The sequence below is a fragment of the Rhinolophus sinicus genome, linkage group LG04, assembly GCF_036562045.2.
Source record: "Rhinolophus sinicus isolate RSC01 linkage group LG04, ASM3656204v1, whole genome shotgun sequence".
NCBI classification, from domain to species: domain Eukaryota; kingdom Metazoa; phylum Chordata; class Mammalia; order Chiroptera; family Rhinolophidae; genus Rhinolophus; species Rhinolophus sinicus.
In genome coordinates, this window is record NC_133754.1 from 42,759,596 (window position 1) to 42,785,121 (window position 25,526).

The following is a 25,526-nucleotide window of genomic DNA, read 5'->3' on the forward strand; positions in this document are numbered from 1 at the left end:
GCAGATTGGGATGCAACTTGGTCAAATCATGATTGAATTGCAGTAATAGGTTGCCTACAGATACAAGAGTTTGGCAAAAATCGATGAAAGCATTCTGTGAGAATCAATTGGCAATTGTATGTTTTATTATTTGTAAATTATTTGCTACGTATTTTTAATATCAGTAAAATTAATAGACATATATATATATATATATATATATATATATATATGCACACACATATATACATATGTAGTTTTTTTCGGAGAACCAATTGTTAAACACGAGAACACCCACCACCGATCAGGCTCCAAGTGTGTAACTGCTATTTGTCCCAATGATGTAAGGAGACCCCACTTTTTGCTAATGATCCTCCCTGTAGACCCAACACAGCAAATGAAAATTTGACAGTAGGCAGTAGTAAAACTGGACAGTAATAAAAGTGGACAGCGTAGTAGACAAGCCCTGGTCCTCAAGGAGTCACAAGCATTGTATTCTTCACAGCTGCAGCCAGCTGACGGAGCACCTGCTGTGATGAACCTACCTTGAGACCGGAAGTGAGGAGAGTTGGGTGTCAGGATACCTGTGTTGATTGGGAAATGAAAGATGCTATTATAGAGAATTCCAGAAGCTCAGTAACTCAGTTTTATTTCTTGTTCACGTCACAGTCCAATGTGGTTTGAGGCTTGGAGGTAGAAGCTCTGCTGTACCATGCAGGCTTTTAGATGGTCCCCAGGTTTTCCAGTGCAAGCATGTTGCTTGGGAGACTGTGGGAAGGATGAGATATTGAGGTTAAAAGGATTTTCTCGTTCTGACAGAATTGTTTTTCAACTTTAATTTTGCAACATAATTACTCCAAGTACTTGGCCAATTAATGTGTATGTTTTTAGGTCAGAGCCTTACTTTATGTTATTGCAATCTCTAATTTTTTTTCAAAACTTCATGTGTATGTGAGGGAGAGTAGAGATAAAAAGAAGTATTAGGAGAACTATATAAAGGAGATGTCCAAGAATAGACACCCTACAGACCATAACTGCATTGTTACAATAGCAAATTGCAAAGACAAATGTTCAACAGTGTGACCTGAGGATAATGTGCTTGCATGCATGCATTATGTGTTTGCGTGTGCGTGTGTGGGTGTGTAACTGACTGGAAGAACTCTATTTCTGGAGCATGAGTCTAAGGACTGCACAGGGACTGCACAGTAGGCATGTGTTCCTGGAACAATGTCAAGCACACAGGCAACCTTCCCCTTCCCAACCTGGGTGCCAATCATGACATATATGTGAGGGAGGTGCTTCCACATGCCTCTTCCCATCTGCTCCCTAGGCTTTGAACAGAATGGAAATGCTGAGAGGCATGGCAAAGCCAGGGCCACTGCTGTCAGTTGGCCCAAGGACACCTGCCCTCATGGTGTTTGGCACAATCCAAGTCATCTACACTTTGATAAGAGCCGCAGTCTAGGCCTGTCCACTACAGGAGCTGCACATGCACCGAAGGCTGTTTTTATTAAGTTTCTCTCCTTAGTAAAGCAAAGAGGCCATGAAAAGTTAAAGACACTTGAGGATCAAGAAATTGGGGTAAAAGGAATATCTAGCATGCATTGGGTCCCGTTGTTTAGTCCTGTTTCATAGCCACGGAAAGGCTCCCACCTGTGGAGTGCTTGCCTGTGTTCCTCTTCTGGGTGTCCCTGGTGTAATTCTTCCATCTGTCATATGGAGTATTCTAGGAGAAGCCTCCCTACTCCTGTAGCCTGCAGCGGAATGACAGATGAATGTGGGGGCAGGGAAAACACATGGCCCACCTCTCTGAGTGGGTTTGTGTGACTTCAAGTAAAGCAGAGCTCATTGCACAGGAGTTTTCAAAAAGAATATACTCCCAATGTCAAGGGTTGTGCCTTCCCTACTGCTTCTGTTTCCCATCTATCCTTTTTCCTTGTTTTTTGGTAAAAGGAGAGAGTGTTGCTCTGGAAGGAAGGAAGGAAGGAAGGAGGGAGGGAGGGAGGGAGGGAGGGAGGGAGGGAGGGAGGGAGGGAGGGAGGGAGGGAGGGAGGGAAAAGAAGGAGGAAGGGAGGGAGAGAGGAAGAGAGAGAGAGAGAGAAAGGAAAGAAAAATATTGGACATATGGGTGGGGGAGAATTTGACAACAAAAGAGCAGCGCAAGGGAATTTTGGGATTAAGAGAATTGTTCTGTACCCTGACTTTGGTGATGGTTATATGACTCTATACATTTATCAGAATTCATAGAACTCTATGTCAAAAAGGGATGCCTACTATTTCTAAAGTATAAAGTAAATTTATAAAGGTTTTCAGACCTGTCACTAGCCTCTACAGCTCCCTTTATGAAAAGGATAATGATGTCAATTAAGGGGACACGAAAATGTTTATGAAATTGACTGAATCGTCCTATTCCACCCAATGTAGTAGCCCCAGTCACATGGATGTGGACAGAGCACTTGAAATGGATAATTAAATTAAGACATGCTGTAAGTGTAAAACACACACCAGATCTCAAAGACTTCATACAAAAAAAAAAGAAAAGAAAAAGAATGTAAATCAGCTACTAATAATGTATATATATTGATTACATGTTGAGATGGTAATATTTTGGATATATAATTAAATAAAATATACTATTAAAATTAATTTCATTAGTTTATTTTAACTTTTTAAAATAGGACTACTAGAAAATTTCAAATTACATCCGTGGCTTACATATTTCTATTAGACAGCGCTGGCTGAAACTGTGTACAGGTATAGGTAGGTGCATCATGAAATTAGCAATTCATTTGGAGACTCCCTTGCAAGCTGCCCCTACTCCACCCTAATTTTATACTCATTACCCAGAGCCTTGTTCTTAGCCACCAGCTATTTTTTCCTCTAGGTTCCATTTCTTATTGGAACTGAGACTTAAGCATAATCTTTGATCAAATGACTCCTAAATTGATATCTCTCACCCAGCATCTTTCTAGACCAGTGGCTCTTCAACCAGGTCCAAAGTCGCCCCCCAGGGAATAACATGTGGCAATGTCTGGATACATTGTTAGTTGTCACAACTTGGGGAGTGAAGATACTACTGGCATCTAGTGTATAGAGGCCAGACATGGTGCGAAACATCCTACAAAGCACAGGACAGCCCCCACAACAAAGAACTCGCCAGCCCAAAATGTTAATACAGCTGAGGTTAAGAAACCCTGATAAACATGTGATAAAGTGTATCTGGGTCCTGCATTCACCACATTTACAAAAACAAAATATTGGTTTGAACAGAATAGGTAATTAATAATGTCATAATAGGATGTCTTAAGAAGAGATGGTGGTAAGTGATAAAAGTGTGGATGATTTCTCAGTTATATTCTTTGTTTCCAAATGTTGACATGATATTTCTACTTGGATAACAACATAGCTAACACTTAACTCATCAACTTTCCCTTTAACAAACCGTTTTCTGAGCATGTCATTACTATTTTAATCTCCTGGGTTAGAAAATCGGGGTGTCCCTTTGACCATCTCCTCTAGCTTCTCCATCTCTTATCAAGATTTTTAAAAATTCCTCTAATTTAGTCAAAATAAAGAATTTTGCTTACTTCTTTTCTGACTGTGGGTAAACAATTTTAGGGTCGTATCAGTGCATTAAAAAGTATAAATATATAATGTGGTCCCAATGTGTAACTAGAGGAGGAGGTATGTTATGTGATCTCTTGTAATGCCAAAAAAGACGACTATCACACAGGTAGTACATAAGTGACAAATAAATAATAGAGATAAATGTTATTGAAATTCTGAGGAAAATAAGGTAAATATAAAAATATGTCTATTCTAAATTTCTGATTCCTCTATTACTGAAATAGTTTCCTCTACCTCCTGTTTTAAACCCCCATGATTTTTAGTTTAATTTTCCTGAAACACTTCTTTTATTGTGATATTTCTCCTGCTCCAAAGGACTTCTTCTTCCTTACGGTATTAATACCCAGCTCCTCTCCCCACTTTTAAAGGCATCCTACAAGTTGCCCCAACTCTACCTTCATTTCTCGCTGTCCTCCAATGTGCTAATGCCTCACTGTCCAGCCAGGTGGACCTATTCACCAACCCCGCCCCATGCTTTTTGGAGCTGTCCCCTCCATTCCTTTGCTGATATCAGCCCAAGCCATCTTTTCAGGTCCATCTCAATCTCCTTCTTGAAGCTTTCCTTACCTCTCTAAGGGCTCATTCTTTCCCTTCTTTGAATTACTTTGTACTCAGACACCATCCAACATTAAACATTCTTATCCTCTGGAAGTTGCATTCATAATCAACACTATCCAACACTGAATGTTCTTACTCTCTGGGAAGAAGCCATGTCGTAGTGTCTTTTTAACACCTAAATTCACCTCAAACAGTCCCTAGAAGATATTAATGCCTAGGTCCTGCTCAAAGATAGAATCACTGATGTTGTACCTTTGGAGAAATCTTACTAGGATTCTTCTGTGAAGAAAAACGTACATAACTGATTCCTTCATGCAAGCAAATCAAATACCCCTTTCACATAAGTGTTGAATTTCAAAGCAATTAACCTGAAGACTGCACATATATTCTAGTTTTCAGACTTTTCTAGTTCTCCCTTTTAAGAACTTCTTTAAGAGCCTGTGGCACATTCTTTCATATATTCAAAAACTGTAAATCTTAATATGAGGGTGAACTTGGTTTTTTAAACTGGTATTTAGAGCCATGTCAGGGGATTAAGATGAGTGAAACTGGGTAGTGTCATAAATGGTTTAACGAAGAGGAATGAGTGGAATCCATAAATTCACTTTTCCTATTGATTTTAATCTATATAGTTTTGCATAAGTGCTAGAATTCTGACTCCCAGTGGAAGGGCTGTGTCCTGCACTGCAGGCCTCACAGATATCATTGGCAAAGCCAAGATTACTGTCCACCCTGTCGGCTGCTTCATGCTACTCTTCACCTCATGCCAACTTTCCTTCAGTGATAAAGTGCACCCTTAGGCAAGAAAAATGTGATTTACAACACCAGTGAAAGCCCAGCTAATTCCAGGGCAGCTACGATAATCGACTGAATGGGTGGGAGCTGACTGCTAATGCAGCCCTGTTCAAGTATTTATGGACAAGTTTTAGGATGCAGTGACCTCTCAGTGAAGCTGAAAGGTGGTAAAAGACGGTAATCAAGACTTCAGAGGTAGCGTGAACAATGATTCAAAGCGGGAGCTGCCTTTGCTGGGGAAGATGACAGTGAATCAATCTCTCTCTCTCTCTCTCTCTCTCTCTCTCTCTCTCTCTCTCTCTCTCCCTCCCTCCCTCCCTCCCTCCCTCCCCCACTTCCCTTCCTCTGCGCGCGTGTGTTCACAGATATGGGCCAGATAAACTGAATACTATTTCAAGTACCAACATTAAGACTTTTATCACTACATATATTCAGTACCCATTTGTCAAACTCGCATCAGAGTTGGCTGCTTTGGTATATAATAATAGATTACATTTTAGGTCTTACGTTCCATCCCACTCGTTTTTGAGCACTGCTCAACCTTCTGATCTGGTGCATAGGCCTCAAGCAGAGGGGAATAGGTGCTTTATTATGTAGATGGTTCTTATCACACATTATTTCTTTTAATCCTCACAGCAACTGTCTGAGGTAAATACAATTGTCCTCATTTCCACAAATGGGGGATGTAATCTCAGAGACTTGAAGGATCTTGATCGAGGTCAGGCATATAGTAAGTTTTTGAGTGGAATGGAATGGCCAGGTCAGCCCCCCTTCTAGAAGATTCTAAATCCAAATGTGAGAGTCTTCCTGAAAAATCTGCTGAGGGACAGTTAGCAGAGTTATGTCTTTCTGCTGAGTCATCTTCAGAATGATGACCAGCTTTGATGGACTGCCAGGGTTTAGAGCTTCTTTGAACTGGAGGCTCCTTTCATCCTGTTGAACGTTATCAGTCGGTGTCTAGTGCTCCTTCCTTGTTTTCTAAGCTCTAAACGAGAGAGAACAATGCAGTCCCATCTTGATATTGTGCAGCTTCTGTCTGCTTAGTCATGCCACTAAGTACCTTGTTGTGTGAGAGGCAACATATAAGCTATTTGCTGAGTGCATGACAATGAGGCTCATTTTTCTCTACAATTTATAAAGCATTTTCACATGTAACATCTAATTTTATTTTATCTTGGCAAAAGAGAATTCGCTGAGGCCAAACATTTCCACAGCAGTGGTTAATCAAGGGTACTTATTTTAAATCATTATTTATCTTTGCACTAAAGGATAGGCATGAAAGAGAAATGCCTTTCATAACTTACTGATTGATAGGGCAAGCTGGATTTACTAATCTGAGTCTCTAAAGGTAAAGTCTGGGAATCTGCATTGTTTTAAAAAGCTGTCCTGTGAATCTTTTATATAATGTTTTTTACTGCGATTGCCCAGCCAGAGTCTTAAGATGGAGGCCACTGAACAGAATGATACCTTAATGTCCATCTGGCGCTATTTTCCATTTATCTGCAGGATGCAGTTCACTGGGACGTAGGTGAATATTCTTCCAGGCCCCCTGAAAGAGTTAATTAAAATAAAAGAATTGATTTTTAGACTACTTAGTGTGCAAGTGTCTTTCTGAAGCTGCTGTGATCTGATTAGTTCACTTATAGCCTGAGAGCTGACACTGACATGGATTTGGGGTTATTTTTAATTAGAATTTTTTTTCATTCATTATCCAAAATTAACACAACTAGATTCTTCAGAAAACGAAAGTGTTTAGATTTTGAAGGAAAAAGTTAAATCCTTAATCACTGAGACATTGATACCCACTCCATCTTTGCATTAGATTCGATCTAAAATGAAACACAAATTAGTTCCTGGACTCCAGGAGAGTTAATGCAGCTACATTTGGTTACCAACCTAACTCAGCCAACATGTGAAGTAGTATAGGGGGAAAATTCTCAAATAGGGCATTCTATTAGGTAAAGAGATATTTTGACTGCTGAGACACATAAATAGCCTTGACCCACTTCGCTAACTACAACAAAATGGCCGTTGCCTGGGAAGAACCCGTGAGACTGATGTGCATTGTCTAAGTCTAACTTTAATCTTCAAAACAAAGAAAAAGACATGCATACCAATCAGCTTTATCTTTACTGTAAATCTACACCAGGGATTCTCAACCTCTGCCCCTCCTGATATTTGGGACAGGAATATTCTAGGTTGTGAAGAGCTGTTTTGCGCATTGCAGGATGTTTAACAGCACCCCTGTCCCCCACCCACTAACTGCCAGCAGCACTCCTTCCCCAGTTGGGAGCCCCAAAATTATCTCCAGAAGTTGCCAAATATCTTCTGGGGAGCAAATCATTCCCAGTTTAGCACCATTAATTTCTATGCACTAATTTCTTTAATTTTACCTTCTGCAATAACATTAAAAAAATCATTTTAATTGAAGGAATTCCTTAAGATGTGCTTAACATAAGGAAAAATAAATTTGTTTAAATATTTGAAAAAACATTCAAAAACTGTTTTAAGATCAAAGATGTAGGAAGAGGGTGAAGCTTCCAGGTTTGTATATATTGAAACAAACTTTATTATGCAGATGATGCAGCTTTACATCAGTGGTAAGTGAAGACTCATCCTGTTGAGACTGAGAGCAAGATTAGTTTAAGCATCCTAGAGTGCCTGCCTCTAAAGCAATAAGACAAGCTTTTGTCATGCAAAATAGACTTTGATATAATCAGAAAAATGGAAAGGGCAGTTGGAAGAGCATGCAGTCTCCCTATTTTAAATGTGTTCTCTTGTATTTCAAATGTATATGTCTCAAAAAGTATTTTGCGTCATCCTGAACTTAACTCCTGAGTATATCAGTGTTTCTGTGCCAAGGAGTTAATCTCCCTGCCCATTCCCACTCCACTCCCCAAATCAGTGGAACCAAGTGACTTCACTCCACGTCACTCCTTACTTCCTCTCAGTTAAGTAGCCTGTAAACCAAGATGACCCTACGTCCCAAAGCCTCAGGCAGTGGCCAAAGAAATAAACTTCAGGGAGAGTTAAGAGGATTCCAGGATAAGGGGCAGAAAAGGGGGCACTCAGGAATGGAACTGTGCAAGTACCAAGGCATCCGACTAGTAAAGCCTCTTGAGGAATATTCATCAAAATATATTTTTTTCTTATTATTATTTTCTTTTAGGACCTCTAAGGATTAAAAAACATTAAAAGAAGATCTAATTATTTTGCTTTTCTGTATAGTATGACCCTCTGTGTGGTATAAATTCTTTAGATTTGCCTATGCTTGACCTTTATGTGAATAGAATCAATCATCTATATATACATATATATATATGCGCATATGTATATGTATGTGTGTGTGTGTATATATATATATATATACACACACATATATATACATATATATGTATGTATAACAACTTGGTGATTCCAACCAGCATTAAAGTTTAAGATTCATCTATGTTGATGCTTGTAATTAATTTGTTTTCCCTGCCATTTAATATTCTACTGTAAAAATCACATTTTATTTATTTATTTATTTATTTATTTATTTATTCATTTATTTATTTATTTATTCTATAGTTGATTTTGGTTATTTCCAGTGTTACCCATTACCTAGATAAGACATCTATGACTATTTTAGGTGTCCTTTGATGCAGGTATTCAAGAGTTTTTCTTACTGTTCACGTGAGGGTGAAAATTCCAGATTTTAGTGGATGTATGTCTCCAAGTGTCTAGATAATGCCAAGTTGTTTCCCAGATTGTTTGTATCATTAAATTCCTCCAGCTCATCATCTTCACCAACACCTGTAACTGATAGGCATTTTAACATTTGCCAATCTGATAGAGTGAAAAAGTAGTTCATTGTGGTTTTAATTTACATTTCCATGATTAGCAAAAAGCTTGAAATCTTTTCTATGTTTTCATTGAATAGTTATGTTTCCCCTTTAGTCAGAAAATTTTGTGCATTTTGTTTCATTATTTGTCTTTTTCTGATTGCTTCATGTGTGTTTTTTTGTATATTCTGGATCTAAATTCTTTCTCCAGTTTAATATATATATATATATACCAGTTAGTGATTTATCTTTTTACTCTGTAGAATTTTTTGATAAACAATTGTTCTTAATTCTAGTGTAGTCAATTTTGTAATACTTTATGTTTTTTACTTTTATTGCCCATTTTAAGAAATTTACTGTCCCCTGAGGTGCTAAGCTACTCTCCTATATTTTCTTCTAAAAGTTTTAAAGTTTTGCCTTTTACTTAGAAGTCATTAAGTCACCTTGAAGTGATTTCTTAAAATGGTATGTTATATACAATATTTCCATTTTTTTCCATATGGCTAACCAATGGCCCAATGTCATTTATTGAAATGTCCATTCTTTCTCCACTAATCAATCTTCAAATGGACAGTTTTGTGCAGATTGGAAAAGTGTGCCCTCTCTCAGACAATCAGATTGAAAAAAATCATGTTATTTGAATGGGCCAATTAGTCAAAAAAAAAAAAATCATTCCTCTAAGCATGTGTATTGGGAAAAGATTCCCTTTCCTCCCAGAAGATGATGCCTTGACAGGCACATGGCCTATTCTACTTGGCCTGTTTTCATTTCCACTTGAGCTGAGTGTCCTCTTGGCATGTGTCCTTCCCTACTGGTCAATATGTCTATCTACATACCAACACTGTATTGTCTTAACAATTATAGCTTTGTAATAAGTCTTAGGTTTTGAGAGAGCAAATTTCATTTGTTCTTATTCAGTTCTTTGGCTTTTTTTTGACTCTTATTTCCACATAAAATTTTTAATTAGATTATCATGTTCAATGAAAAATCCTGTTTGTGATTTGGTTGGAATAACATTGAATTCATAGACCCAAGTGGGAGGAATTGAAGTTTTGTTTTTTTTTAATATTGAAGTTTCTTACCCATAAATACAGCTGTGTCTCCATTCTTCTAATTCAGTTTCATATTTTTTTCTTAATAATCTTTATTTTGTGATATTTCTGTCTAAGATTCTTAGTATTTTTGTTGTCTTAATTTGCTAAATTATTTCAATTTCATTTTCTAACTCTTTGTTGCCAGTGTATAGAAACATTTTTGCTTTTATATTGATTTGTTATTTGGCAAACTTGCTAAACACTTATTCTCATTATTTGTCAATAGTTTGGGGGGAGGTTCTTTGTGGAAAGTCTTATCATCTGCAAATTATGACAAATTTGCTCCTTCCCTCCCAATTCTTATAATTCATTTTATTTTATTTTCTTACTGCAGTAACTAGTTATTGCAGAAACCAACTCTTTACCAAACCTGTTTTTCCACTCTTCATGAGAACCCACAGCTAAACTATAATACATTTCCTAATTTCCTTTGGGATTAGATAGGTCCATATGACTAAATTCTAGCCAATGGAATGTGAGCAGAAGGGAAGCATACCCACTGAAGGACTGTCCATTAAAACCTCTCATGCCTGATCCTCCTGTTCTTTCCCTTTCTACTAGGTTGTGGTACGTGAACCTGTCAACTATCAAAGCTGTGTTTGAAAGATAGCAAAATCCACAATGTGGAGGGAACCCCAATCCCTAAAGCAACATACACACACAAAAGAGCTGCCCATCAATCTAAAACACTCATATTGGACTTTATTTAAACAGAATATAAGCTTCCATTATATTTTATCCATCATACATTTGGGGGTTTGTTTGTTTTTTAAATGCTAGTTTTACCTTCAGTAATATACTGTAAATTCTAGTATAGAGTAGACGTAGTGACAGTGAGCACCCCTGTCATCTTTGATTTTAAGAAGAAGACTTTTAAAGTTTTACAACAAAATATAATGTTTACTGTAGGATTTTTGTTTTCCTAGTTTGCTAAATGTCTTTTCATGAATCATTGACTTTTATCAAGCTTTTTCTGAATATATTTAAATGCCTAGTTTCTTTTTACATTTAACTCTTTAATAAATTCGGAATTTGTTTTAGCCAATGTTTTTATGTAAAGATCCAAATTTATCTTTCTCTTACCAGCTCCTCGTATGAGTGAGGATAAGGTTTGGCTGCATACAACAGAAGAACCGAAATAACTGTGACTTAAACAAAATGGGACTTTATGTCTTCATGATTTAAAAAGTGTTTAGAGGTAGGCAGTCCAGCCCCATATGGCAGTTCTGTCATCACTGAGAATCCCAGTTTCTTATACCATTTTGCTCTACCACTCTAGTCATGACTTCCAACTTGAAAGTCCCCTTATGACTTATATAGATATTGAAGCTCAGCCTTCATTTCCGTATTCCAGCAGAAGAAAGAGGAAAGAAAGGTGGAACAAAAGGATCCATTTCTGGCTGAGGCAGTTCCCTTTGATAGTCTTCTCAAAGTCCCACATAGCATTTCCACTCACATCTCATTGGTTAGGGTTACTTTCATGACCACAAATAAGGCTGGAAGACATAGCTTGATAACAAGGCACTTTATCACTCCTAAAGAATTGAGTCTCTGCTGCTAAGGAAGAAGGGGAGACTAAATATTGGGTAGCAACTAGTGACCTCTACCACATTAACTAAATTTTCTGATTTTAGCTATTTTTAACAACTGATGAATAAGACTGTCTTTCTCTATTGTCTCGTGATGCTTTCTTGATTATTTATTTACATTTTATATATAATGAACCTACTATTGCTTCATTAGGTGAGCCATATATTTTTTCAATAGTGGCATGCTGACTTGTTTACTATCATCTGTGCTATGCTTTGCTTCTGGACAAAAGTAGTTAATCCACCATCATTAGTTTCCCTTTTCATTATTTTTCTTGGTTATTTTTAGCTATGGATTTTTGTACGTACTCTAGGATCTTTTTGATAAATTGCGAAGAAAATCCTTGGATTTTAGAATTGGATTTGGTAAAAGTCTTCAAATCTTTACAAAACTAAACCTTCCCCTACAGAAATATATAGGTTTCTCCATTTATTTAAGCCTTAGTATCATACATTTATATAGGTATTACATATTTCTGATGTAATATTATTTTCACATATTTTATGTTTTTTGAGTCAATAAATAGTCTTTTCCTTATATTTTAAATTACCTGTAATATATGAAAAAAAATTACTTTTATACTTTTGTTTAATATGCATTCATTTTACTGTCTCTCCATGATTTATTTTGGATGATATACATATCCCTCAAGTAATTATAACTTTTACTCTTTTACAATGGATATTTAAATGTCATGAATCAAGACATTGCCCATATTTTCCAGAATACTTTTAATTAATGATGATGACATGTGTTCGTTACACTTGGACTGATTTTTGTAGTAATATATCTAGTTTGCACTGTTACATATGTATGTTGTTTTGGTGTGAACACTCTTTATATTTTTGAGAAGTAGCCTTCTATTCCTCATGAATTTTTTAAAGAAGGAATCATCAAGCTTTATTGAACACCTTTTCAGTATCTACTATGTTTATATGACTTATTAATATACTGTGTTATATCATTTGATTTTCTCATCTTAAACCATTATGATATTTTTGGTTGTAGTGAATTATTATTTTGCTACATTTTAAATTTTTATTTACTAGTATTTTTGGTGGGACTTCTGTAGAAACTTTTTAATTTTGGTTAATAGTTACATTTGCATGTGAAAGACAGGAGGAAAAAAGAATGGAGGGAGGGAAGGATGGGGGGAGAGAGAGAGATGTTTGGGGAATTTTGAAAAGATTATTCTGGTTTCATAAAATGAATTGGGTAATATTCTATATATTTCTGTTTCCAAGAGAAGTTTATGAAAAATAAGAATTGTATAATTAAGGAGTTGAAAGAATCCACCTAAAAACATTTCGGCCCAAAACTGTTTTGGGAGGTAATGCTTTGATAACATTTTTAAGAGCTCTGGATAATTATTTAGGTTTTCTGCTTCTTCCCATGGTGATAAAAGTTTCCGAGATTATGAAGACCTACAATTGCAATTCAGAAAGTAAGACAGAGAGCAACATAGCCATGTCCATGTGCTTTGCTTTTTCTGAGCATGTTTCTAGCTTGGATAACTGGCATCCTCCCTTCCCCTTGGTCCAGCCTGCCTGAGGAGCTGGAGGCCAAGGCCTCATCTGTACATCTACCAAGAGCCTTATGTTTATTTACACAAGTCTCCTACCCAGCAATTAAGAGTGTATCTGTAGGACAGTCCCAAAATAAATTAAGTGACATTGGAGAGGTAGTCTTGACCTATCAAGCCAAAAACAATGAGGAGGATGGACCCTGACAAGGGGCTGGGATGTCACTGAAATGCAGGTTCTAGTTCCCGACCTTGCCACACTCCAGACTTCGTCTCCTTTTACCATCTTCCTAATCTTCTACTCCCCAGCATCACCCCGTGGTCGCCAGTTCCTGCTGCCTTTGCCTGCATCCTTCCCTCCGCCACCCTCTCTTCTCTCATACTGCTTCGAATCTGCTTGTTTATCTGTGTCCCTCTCTAGATGGAAAATGCCATGGTAGGAGGGAACATGCCTGTGGTTGTACATAATTATACTTGCCACAGGGGGTCCTAATTGGACCCCTGCCCAAGTCATCCATTTACTTCAGTTCTCAGTGCCTAGCAGAGTGCACAGCACATGATAGCAATTCCATTTGTTGAATGAATGAACGAATGAACAAATGACGTTCTTTTCCAATTAAGAGTAGACCGAACCTCAAACGTTTTGGAAACACCAGCAAGTGGCACCTCAGACCCCAGAGAAGAAAACAACAGACTTCCTTCCATGTGATCACTGTCTTGTAGTAAAAGCTCCTTCACATCTGTTATGAATCAGCCCAAAGAGAAGTCTTCTGTTTTCTTAACTGAAAAACTTAAAATTGTTTGCTGCCAAAAGTAGGCTAAGTTAACTCTCGCTGTGGTGTGCCATAGATGGGTTACAGGTGTGACATCAGTCCCTTCAGTTCAGAGTGAAAAGACCTGGGCTAGCTGGGCCCTTGCTCAAGTCATCCATTTACCTCAGTGTGTCACACAAACATGAGCCCAGGACAAGCGGGTTTGAACAAGCTTGCAAGCACTGATGACCACTATGTTGGCATATTGGCCTGTGTTATTAATGGTTTTTAGCCATTATGAGTTCTTACCTAGATGTGTCTTGAGATGAGAAGTCAAAGGAAGCACCATGTTTTCATGCTCTGCAGAATTTAGCAGCAGTCCTACCTCCCTGAAGTCCTGGGATTTCTCCAACTGAGAGAGAGAGAGAGAGAGAGAGAGAGAGAGAGAGAGAGAGAGAGAGAACAAGTTATTAGTAGTAGTAATAGCAGTAAAAGTCATACCAGTAGTAATTGTAATTGTAGTAAGTAGGAGTGGAAGTAGCTGTGGCAGCAACAGTAGTAGTAATCATATTTCCAAAGGCAAAAATTTTAGGTGCAATGAAATGTCTAATTTTATATTTTTTCTACGTGGGACCCAAGAGGTCAGCGGTCAATAGCTGGAAGCAATCAGCTGCAAACAAGGAATTTCCTTAAAATCCTGTGCTTTATCTTAAGAACCCATGCAAAGTTACTTGCTGCTCCATAACAGGTCAGTGTTATCTTTTCCTCCTCCCCCCTTAAAAATAAATGAAAACTATTAATATGAGTTATAAATATGCTCCCGGAACATGGACCAAGTTCATCTTGTGGCTTCAAGAACCCTCCTACCCCACCCCCTCACTTCCAAACACCCTGGGGTGCTGAGAACTCATGTGTAGTTTCTTTACTGCCCAAGAAGGCATGAAATAAAAGACAAGCTACAGAAGTTCCATGTTAATAGGGAAAATAACGGATGGGACAAAAAAAAAAACCCCAACAAACAAACAAACAACAAAAAACCAGAATGAAATGGTGAATTTTTTGTTTTTTAAGGAAATAGGAGTAAGAGTTTTCTCCAGGCTGTGATGACAGCATTCTAAGCATGCCGCTGGACCTCCCAGTATCTCCCTGTAATTCCAGAACGGCTGGGAGCCTTGTTCTGACAGCATCTCAGTCTGTCAGTGGTCCATCATTGTTTATCATACTCACGTTCAATTACGCTTGGCATGTGCTCTCAGTCTGGAAACTCTGCCAAATGCCGTCTCTGACTGCAACTTGGTTGCCTCTGAGTAAGGAGGTTTGATCAGTGTTTGAGCAGTATTTTATCATCAGTTCAGGGGAGGACATCATTTGGGCCTTTTCAGATAATGTGAAGTATAGTGTTTTGATGACACTGGGGTAGCCCTCCAGGCTCCACCTTCAGAGGAAAAGCTCTGGAAGAGGTGCTAATATAGTTTTGGCACTGGACCTGACTTTCTTAGCTGATGAATATTGTAATCAGGCTGAATCCTATCTTTCTGATGGCTGCCCTGAGTCTGTGTTGCCTCAGCTTTCCTTATGCCTTCTTCTCAATGTATGAAAGGTACCATCTAGAGTCTGGGGATAGAAGCTCAGTCCATCTCTTTTTATTGTTTCTAGAGAACTATCTGTATTTGGACAAATAGCTCAGACTGTCATCTATAAAATGAAATAATGGGATCATATAATCTCTAAGGTGTCTTCCAGTTTGTGTGTTTTGGGATTTTGAAATTTTCCATTATGCTGTCTGAGAGGTAGAGATGCTTCATAGCCCCATGTGGAAAAAGAGATCCTTAAAATATTTTATGAGCTGAAGATTCCAATGAACTAGAAGAATGTCGTAAGTCTATACCCAAACAAGACAGGACTGAAATGTCCACTCCCTTTATGCCTTCAAAGAACCAAACTAAAATTCCTTGAGAATTGATTCAGATGGAGCGCAAGAATGCCTGAAGTAAATGGTAAATGGTAAAACAAAACAAAACAGGGTGGGAGGAAATGGTTGGAGGTGATGGATAAGTTTATGGCATTGAGTGTGATGATGGTTTTACAGGTGTACACTTACCTGCAAACACATTAAGTTGTTTTCATTAAATATATACAACTTTTTGTATGTCCATCATACCTCAACAAGCAGTTAAAAAAATTAAAAAGGTAAATGGTCCCACCAGCTCATTCGGTGGGACCTCAGGGACTCCCCCTGGAGAATATAAAAATGCTCATCTCTCCTGGGCTCTGATGGTCTTGGGGTAGACTGCTCAGTTTGTAATATTTCTTCCCCTGCAACATCAACTGTGTACCTTGGGTGGGCGAGGCTGACTCTTTGGTACATTTCCTCAATGGTCAGATTTTAAAAGCTTGAAGGCTTGTTTAAAGAACACAGCTCTAAGCCTTTGACATCATTTGGAGGAGGATGGAAGCCAAGTAGCATCTGGAGAATATGGGAGCGGCCTGGCATGCTAGGGGCTGCAGGGAGGGTGTGCAAGGAGTCTCCCAGTAGCTGTGCTTGATGAGAAATGCATGGTCCCCCTGAGGGAGATGATCCCATAGTCCATTTGTTTGCAACAAGAGCAAATAGTAACAAAGGCTTGTACTCAGAATGTGAGAGCTGGAAGGGAACTCAAAGTTCACCTTAGTCAACCCTCATTCTGAAAATGAAGAGCACCAAGACCAAACAGACCAAACACGACGGAGTATTTGGTCCTGCTCCCAAGCTAATTAATAGCAGAGTCAGCTGTGGAAACCTGGTATCCTGAAGTCAGAAAGGCCGCAATTCAAAATCTGCCTGGGTCTCTCCCGGGTTATGTTCCCTTCAGTAATGTGCCCAATCTCCCCTGAGCCTCAGCTTCCTCATCTACAAAACAAGAACGATTCTCCCCGCCCCCTGTTTTTTAGGGTTCCTGCGCAGACTGAAGTCATGTATAATACATACACTAATTGCTCAGTGCCCTCTATGTTGGAGAGGCATTTGCTATTTTCTTGCCCTCCCCTTCGCTTACCACAGGTTTAATCGAAGCGCCATGAAGTCAGTGATTTCCTTTTCTCCAACGTGCTCTGGTTGCAATCTGGTGTTGCATAACCTGCTGGATGAGGACACGGCTCCCCTGGGAACTGTAGCCAAGTGGCCAGACACAGTGGCGCGGGTTGGGCGTTCCGTCCAGCAGAGGGCAGCAAAGCACGGGCTCCTACGCAGCCCCGTCTGCGAACAGCCAGCCATTATGTTCCCCTAAGGGAAAGGCCTAACGAGCTCCTTGCAGTGTGTTCTTTTCAGTGGAAGCATTTTTCCTGTCTCATTTCAGTGAGGACACAGTGTTTTGGTAACTGATATGTAGCCAGACTTTTTTTTTTTTTTTTTTTTTTTTCAGCTTGGCTTTGTTTCATTCGGTTTTGCTGGAGGGGTAATCTAATCAATTTATTAGTCATTTTCCTCCCATGCATCAGGCACGGTGCTTCGCATCTAATATTCAGTATCACAAGTATTCCCGATTTAGTAATGATGATTGCTATTCCTATAAGTTTAGTAATGTGTAAGAACAAAAGCTGTTTCTTAACCAAGGATGGGGCTGGGATGAAGTCTTTCTGTCCAAACATAGTCGCCATTTATTAAGTACAGGACGTAAGTTAGGCATTTTTATAAATGCAGGGCATCGGGAAATAAAAAAGAATATGGCAAGTCATTTTCTTGATTTTGAAAACGGTATACATTTTTCTCCTCTGAGCAACTATTTTGGGAGGAGGCGGGGCTTGTTAGGAACCGGATTCCCGGACCCCAGCCCAGAGCTGCTGGATCAGAATTTGCAGGTTCACAAATTCGTAAGTGAATTCTGAGCACTTTCAAGTATGAGAAGCAAGGCCCTGGAGGGCAGCCAGTAGCTGCCTTCAAATATTTGGAGGGCCAATATTTGAAAGAGGGAGTGTATTTGTTTTGCTTTGCCCTAAAAGGCAGATTTAGCTTTAATTAATGTAAGCCGCAAGAGAAGGAGGTTTCCAAATCCTTAAAGAGCAAGGCATTTGGAGTTAGACTTCATCCCACGCCTTACTAGCTCCCTACTAGTCACTGGGTGAGTGTAAGCCGGAGTAGCCCAGCTAAACTGCTTCTCAGTATCTATAAAATGGGGATGTTGCTATTGAAACAACTAAAACTGCTTTTTTAAATTATTATTATTCAATGAGATAATTGAAAATGATTTGTACATTTGAAAATACTGTACAAATGTCAGTCACAACCATCAGCAGGGGTGGTCCAAGATGGAACAGACGTGCTGCCCTGTGAGGTAAGCACCTCCTCATGAGTTGAGGGACAGTGAGAAAGGATGTGGGGACGTATGTCTGGGACTCTTTTTAAGAATTCAGTACAGCTGGACCATGTGGTGTAAATGGGGATGGGGTGATGAAAAGCTGGATGGGGAGACAATGGCAAAATGAGGAGGAGAGCCCCAAGTTCACTCATATCATATTTATTATGTCAGGAGGAAAACCAGGGTCTCCCCCAGCTCCCTACCCTTCAAACGCTTGGCTCTTTAGAACCAATGTTTGGTGTCATCGGGTTGAACAGGAGCCTTAGGAACAGCGTGGACCCTTGGAGTTAACTACAGTACAGGAGAAAGCAGTCTGTTTACTGTTTCTCGCTGTCTCTGCATCCACACAATTAGGAGCAAATGCAAACAATGCCAGGAAGTGTGAGCATGTAGCTTGCTCACTGGGTGACCGCTCATTCCCAAAGCTGCACTTGTCTTGTCAGCACTGTGTTATTAAGCAGGAAGGGAACAGTGGCCTCTTCTGGGAGACAAGTGAGCCTAGGAACTCTGAGGCACTTGGCACTTGGGTGCCCCCCTTGCAAGGCAGCAGAGGACACAAGAGTGAGAAGAACAAGCAAGGGGTCCACACTCTGTGCCTGGGACACAGTAGGCGCTCCATAAATGCAGGTGGAATGAACGAGTGAAGGAATGACTGGAGAACACAAAACTCAGCGAACAGCTTGTTTTCATCCTTGCACACCCTCCTCTACACATCCTACAAATCACCCAAAGCAAAGATAAAACTTCCATTAGCCTGGAATAGGTTGACCCTCACAGGCCTTCGATCTGACTTGAATGGCATCTCTCAAACACTGATAGTTAAGGAAAGGGCATGCTATACAGAAACCCATTGTATCGAGTTCTGCCTCAGAGAACGCTCATTAGCCTGACATAATTACATTTCTTATTGTTTGCTATAGACATCCGGTATTGGATACTCAATCAAGCTTAACACCACAATCACTCCAGGTTTGAATTCTGGTTTGTAAGCCATCTCCATCTAGTGTTTTGTTTCCAAGGGTGGAGGGCTGGGGTAGCAGAGTTGCTGGGAACTGTAATATTCGTTAATGAGGAAGGGGGTAGGAGCTTGAACCATCTTTGGGAACATGGTCCTGGTCAAAACAACTGCTCATCTATTTTTGAGGCCTGTTTTTCACACTCAGACAGTTTCTTCCTAAGTCAGAGGCAAGCCTTCCTCCCTCCCCTCCTGCCTCACCTTCTTTCCCTCCCTTCTCCCCCTTTCCTTTCCCTCCATCCCTCCCCAGGTTTTCTGATTACTTTTGTTAAAGCGTGGTGCCATAAAGAGTGTGGAATTTGGATCAGGCTGTCTGCATGCTATTTCCGGCTTTGCCCCTGACTAGCCGAGTGACCCTGAGGAAGCCACTCACTCCCTAGGAGCCTCAGTTTCCCCATCAGTGAACAGAGACCTTGCCAACCTGTCGTGATTTCTATGAAGCTATATATGAAAGGGATTTGAAAAGGTGTCGTGCATATGACTCTCTCATCATTTTTTTTTGTTTAGTTCCTCTCTGTGTCATTCCATTTGCTTTCTCTAATGTTCTTCTCTTTTCTCTCAAAACTGACATTTTAAAAACTGTTGCTGTTAAAATGAGTACTTGCCTCTTAAACATCTTCAAGTTGCTAAGCAGCATCTACCCCCCCCCCCTTCCCTTTTATGCAGCCTGGTTGCCATAGTATCATCTGAGCATGGTAACAAGAAGCAAAGAGCAATCATTTTTCACTAAATGGGGTTGGGCAGATAGATAAACACACTGAAATATTTCCTTACAACCCATCTCGAAGAAACAACCTGGTTTCTTTAGTCAGCTGCTACCTGGATTTCCTGCTCACTTATAGCAGTTTGGCACACCTGTAGCTCCCTGGATGCCTTACCACCCCTGGCACCACACTTCTTACAAAGACTTTTGAAGGGTTGCTGCTGCTACTCCCTTATTTGTAGCTATTTAGGGCTAAATGCAGACTCAGATCCTTCTCAGATAGTTGCTAAATATAGAACATTGAGCATGAATCAGTATTGTGACTAAAGGTACTCATGTCGTAGCAGATTTGGAGTAGATAATAAATTAACGTCATCGAAGTGACATCAAGGGGTGCTTTTAAAAAAATGGAAAGGATTAAAACAGATATAAAGATAAAGAACCTTCTTGAAATCTACCATGTATTCAGGAAATATACATCCTGGACTCCTTCCTGTTTTTCAACTTAATGCTGATAATGTCAGGTACTTGATTACCAACAATATAAGCTGAGACACCACAGGAAGTGACTTTTCCCCTTTGGCCCATGTACTCTTGGATAGTCAGGTCTCCATTGCCAGGAGGCACAAATATAGCCTGACTGGTTGTTAAAGCAATTGCAATATTTCTGTAGTGGTTGGTGTTTCTTTTAGCTCCCAGAGTGTACGTTTGCAGCTCAGTCACCCATGGTCCAGTTCCAGGACCCTCTAGGGCTCCTCACAGTCCAGCATCTAAGGGGTTAAGTCTGGCATGAAAGGGGTCTCGGGGAACCCAGCACTAAGGCTAGTGTTTGTGCTGACCAGTCCGTGTCCATATCATACTTGTTAAATATTTTGAGTATCAACTCTTAAAGCTGCCCTTCCGTACTCCAAAATTTTTTCTAAATAATTGAGTCCACATTTTCTTGAGGCAGCACAATTTATTCTTCAGATTAAGCCATCAGGGAACTCTGCTGCCTTCTAGGAAAAATGTGCCTCGCTCAGTCTTCCTGGGGAAGACGATGACTATGAACTTGGGTCGCAGGAGTGAGATGGACAAGCACGGTTGCCTGCATTCTCATGCTTGGCTGCCCAATGACAATGACACACAATTGCTGGGCAACTGGTTAAAACAGGAAGTGCATTCCAGGGCCCCACAATGCTGTATGTTGAACGCCTGACCTGATCCCTATATCTTAAACAAACATGGCTCAGAGGGACTTAGAGAGGCCATTTCAGGCAAAGGTAGGCTTGTCCCAGGCTCATTTAGACAAATCAACTTTTTCCTCGAGTTGGAATGAGACTTCCTTCTATTGGTCTCCCCGGGCCTTTCTTATTCTGTGTTTTACAGCTTCTGCTCTCCCTCCACCTTACCCAAGTCTTTCCAGAGGAGTCTGAGGACGCAGAAAGGGAGCAGAGATGTTCCAGTCTTCGCTTTATCCAGGCAGGAGCTGCAGACACCACAGACAGATGGTATCCATCTAGGACCTCTCAGAAAGAGCTGCTGCCACGTCACTCACTTACTCAGGCCAGGGCTTACTGATCCTTGCTCTAAGAAAGTTCTCTGTGATGCCAAAGGAATGTGTTGTTGAAGCCCAATGTTCTTTTGTTTGGACTCCAGCAGAAGCAGAGGTTAGCTGTCAGAATGCCCTGTAAACTAGTCCTTCTGAGTGCCAGCTCTCTTGACTCTTTCAACTTTTTTCTTTCCCTGCAGTTCTTAGTCAAGTGAGAAATGTTCCCCAAGTCTGAGCACTGCCTTCTCTCTGGTCCTTCCCATATGGACTCTCAGATCCCTTGTCCAGGGCCATGTCTTTGACAACATGACAAAGGTGTGTTTTCCAAGCACCACGCTCTTTCCAGATTCTACAAACTTCCACACAGTCCCTAACTTGACCCTGCCCAGAAGGCCAGTGATCGGAGCTTCACAGGGCTTTGGCCGTTTTGCTGGCCAAATGATCTTTGGATTAAGTTCCAGTGGTGTGTTGATAAATGTTTTATAACTGGCTTTCTGGGGAAAGAAAGAAAGACCCTGAGCTGTGGCATTTGCCAATTTCTATGCTGCAAATACTCTTACTGTGGCCAATTTCAAGCCACTCATGAAGTCACTGAATGTAGAATTGGGAAGAGATGTGCAGAGTTGTTTCTTGCGAGCTGGTACATACGAGCCGGCTCTAGCACATCGTTGAAGTAATCCCTTCTTCAGGGGAATATGACCAACGGTCTTTTTTCATGTTTCTTTCTGTATCTTGTTTCCATCTAACAGTGGTTTCCAAATTGTTTCTTGGCCAAGGGGCTTTATGTTTATATAAATAAATGAACTACGTAAAAGCAGTACCAGCCTGATTGAGAGATTGGAGAAAGTTTTAGGCGCCACACTATCCTATAGCTATAGAGAACACTGACAATCACTACTTTCAGTTTTTCCCACTTTTTGATGATTTTAAACAGACAGAATTATATGGAAAATATGACATAGTTCTTGACATATGATTGTTTTCTCGAACTTTCTGGAGTAGGTTGAAGTGAGCAATATTTTTGGTCCACTTGGAACCATTTGTAAAACCCATTGCTTTGGGCGGGGAGGGGCTCTCAGGAGCACTATTAATCAACGTACCAACAATGACCTCATACGAGCTTTCGGACAGGCCAGTGCAGCGGGAGCCCGTGCTCTACCAGGATGCCTAATTTAAGTGTTTGTCTGCAGCGCTGACTGTTCTCTGGCTTCAGCTGTCTACCCAAAACTGAAAGCTATGAGTCACACCACTTAGCTGGCCTGTGGGTTTTCAGCCCTGCTTTTTTTCTCAGTCAATACCTTTCTCTGTCTTTTGTTTTCTCTCTCTCTGGGTTTTCTCACCATATTATTTCACGTGATTTAGATAGCCCTAAAAGATTCTTTTATATATTTCCCTTCCAGTAGAGTGCTTCCATTTTTATTAATCTGTTTTACGATGTAAATCACCGTTTAATGAAGATGCACCATTCGCTCTTAATGGACTCTTGATTCCATCTGATGAGTTCCTTTCGTTTTGGTGGGAGAAATAGACTTGGAATTTTCTGAGACTTCAACAATCAAGTTATTAACAAGGAAATAAAAATTCTAGAGCAGGAAAGGAGCTTGTGAAGACAGAAGAGAAATTTTAGAAATGTGCTCTCTTCAAACTCTACAAGTCTCTCTGACTGTCACTGGATTGTGTAAAATTGAAAGGTTCTTCTATTCCCAGTTCTTCCTGGATCTGAGAGCAGTAGTAACTGGGACATATAAATTCTCAGTCATGTTTCAGGCTAATGGTGTCGGAACTGGCAATCCCAGTTTCCCGTGCTGCAGGAGGCACAAAAGTGCAAAAGTGTAAAGGGATTTGACTTTAACAGTGTGAAGTGCTAATAGAGTACAGACATCAAGCTTTGTTAGGAAACAGGAAAATGGAACATCACAAATCATACGTGTAGGTTATTGTCACTTCCATCTGCACATAAGGCCTACCTTGCTGGTCCACCTGGAATGGGGGAGACCAGCCAGACCTACCATCCCCATCTTCAGATGTCTCCATTTAGACATCCTAGCATGCTTTGCACTGAACAGATCCAAAACAGAACTACTCAAATCCAATTTTTAGTCGGTGCTTCGTATCTCAATTAGTAGAACCATTTACAAGGTTACTCAGACCACAAACCAGGGAGTCCTATTTGGCCTCTTTCTTCTTGCTGCTCTCCACTGATTTGTGAAGTCCTATCCACTTCCTTTTCAAGGTCTCACATTTCTACCTCTTTTTTTTTTTTTTTTCCAATTCCAACACCATTCCTCTAATTCAGATTATTTTAATTTTTACCTCATCTGGAATAATATTTTCTTTATAAAACATTTTCAATAACTATATGTTGAAATGCTGGGTTACTATAGATTCTGCCTCCTAACTTGCCTACCCCCAGTCAATTGTGCTTTCTGTCACTCATTTGTACGTCATACTGCATTGAAAGTTCTAGAACACAATATGGATTCTTTCACTCCTGGAGGTCATAACATTATACCTGCCATGTTCTTCCTCCTTGGCCTGTCTCTCCTCACCTGGGCCCACACACTCTTAAGCCATCTTTTTAAGCGTTTTCACAATAGTCAGCTGCCTCCGCAGAGACTACTGGACTTTGCTTCCCCAGCGTCAATCCCACCCAGACTCAGCCATCCCAAGAACTCGGTCAATCTGACCCATTTCAGGGAATCATTTTAGGATCACATCTTCACTAGGAAGCAGGGTATTACTGGTGTTTCTCACTTAGGCCTTGTGTCAGATCATCTCTCCCCCCCCGCCCCCCCTTCTGTGTTCTTCCTGAATCACATGGGCTACAAAATCTGGAAACTACATTTCCCAAAAGACTTGCCAGAGGTTTCCTACTTACATTGTGCCAAAGAGAAAATCTCCAGGGGGGGATTGAAACGTAGAAGAGAAGTTGCCTGACCACTGTTCCTATAGCAGCAATACACAGGTTTGGAGGCTTTCCCAGAGGACCTAGGTGAGACTGTGACCATGGCTTCCAGGAGTCCTTCTGCAGATCATCTATGGTACTGTTGCAGGCACCCGAGCTCATTGACCAAAGTTTCTTGCAATTCCGACACTTTCTCATTTCCTAAATTCTAAAAGTACTTTTCACTGACGTTTTTTCCCTTAGCCTCTCAAAGGTTTCACAAGCCTTTAATTCCCTGCATTCAATCTTTTCTTCTGGAAATATCTGGAGTAGTTTCTATTTTCCTGATCAAACCTTGACTAATACAAATCAGATAACCAATGATTTGGTTATGAATTTAACTAAGCCTGAGCTTTGAGCTTACCAAGATACCACCTTTCTGTACCACCTGTAGTTGCATGAATCTATAGGATTTCACTGCTGCCTCAGTTCCTGGGGTGTATTCTGAATCCTCTGCAAGAGTTAAACCCCTGAGGTAGATCCCAGCTCGCTTGGCTAAGACCCTGGTACCGTCCCTAAAATTTGCTGGCCTATCACATTAGGGAACCCAACTCTGTGCCCTTATCTACTCTACCTCTTGAACTTGTGCCCCAAATTAGACAAGCTTTCTGGAACCAAAGAGCTCCCGTCACCCAACTTTGATATTCATTATTGCCTGGGAACTTCTGCTTTCATTATTTATTCACTTTTTGGCTTCAGTCTGTTTTTTGGCTCCAATCAATGTTAGTTAATCATTGAATCCTTGCCCCGTTTCTCCAGGGGACAAATCACACAGCCAAGTTTGTGCCCGTGGACTGGATCCTACCTCATCACTGTTTTGTCCTAGATTTTTTTTCTTTCTACTGCTAATCTCCTCTTGTAGTTCCAGTATATCCCTCAGTTGATCCTGTCATGGTTATTAAGCTAATAACACCCAAACTGCTTAAAAGTATACCATTTTCTTATCCTTATCATTTCACTTCATTTCAAGTCCTATAGCACCCAACTTCAAGTTAGAGTATAACTCACAAATACAACAGGAAGTCACTGGGGTCATAATGAATAGCTGTTATATTATTTGTCATAGAAACACAGACTAGTTAGTCTGGTCAGAGCTACTCATGACAGATCTTCAAATTGCGGAAGTCACCTGTGCTTTTATCCCTATATATTACAGTGTGGCATCTTGCATCTTGTTTTACTTTTTTCTCATATATATGTACTATTTGCTGTCCTGAAGAATCTCTTATTCCAGTTTCAGGTATCAGAATGTACACAT

General features: G+C 40.1%; 1 long non-coding RNA gene across 3 annotated transcripts; it reads right to left on the reverse strand.

The window, feature by feature from the left end:
• Window positions 1-257: 257 nt before the first annotated feature.
• On the reverse strand, window positions 258-16,926 carry LOC109460984 (uncharacterized). Of its 3 annotated transcripts, XR_012496053.1 has the most exons (5): window positions 16,777-16,926; window positions 14,051-14,153; window positions 6,427-6,508; window positions 1,633-1,733; window positions 258-747 (listed from the first exon to the last, which is right to left on the reverse strand). It is a non-coding gene; the product is annotated as an uncharacterized LOC109460984 (long non-coding RNA). The 3 variants fall into 3 exon arrangements; XR_012496054.1 differs by lacking the exon at window positions 1,633-1,733 and having other exon boundaries at window positions 16,777-16,924; XR_002139596.2 differs by lacking the exons at window positions 258-747; window positions 1,633-1,733 and adding an exon at window positions 5,326-5,944 and having other exon boundaries at window positions 16,777-16,923.
• Window positions 16,927-25,526: the final 8,600 nt, after the last annotated feature.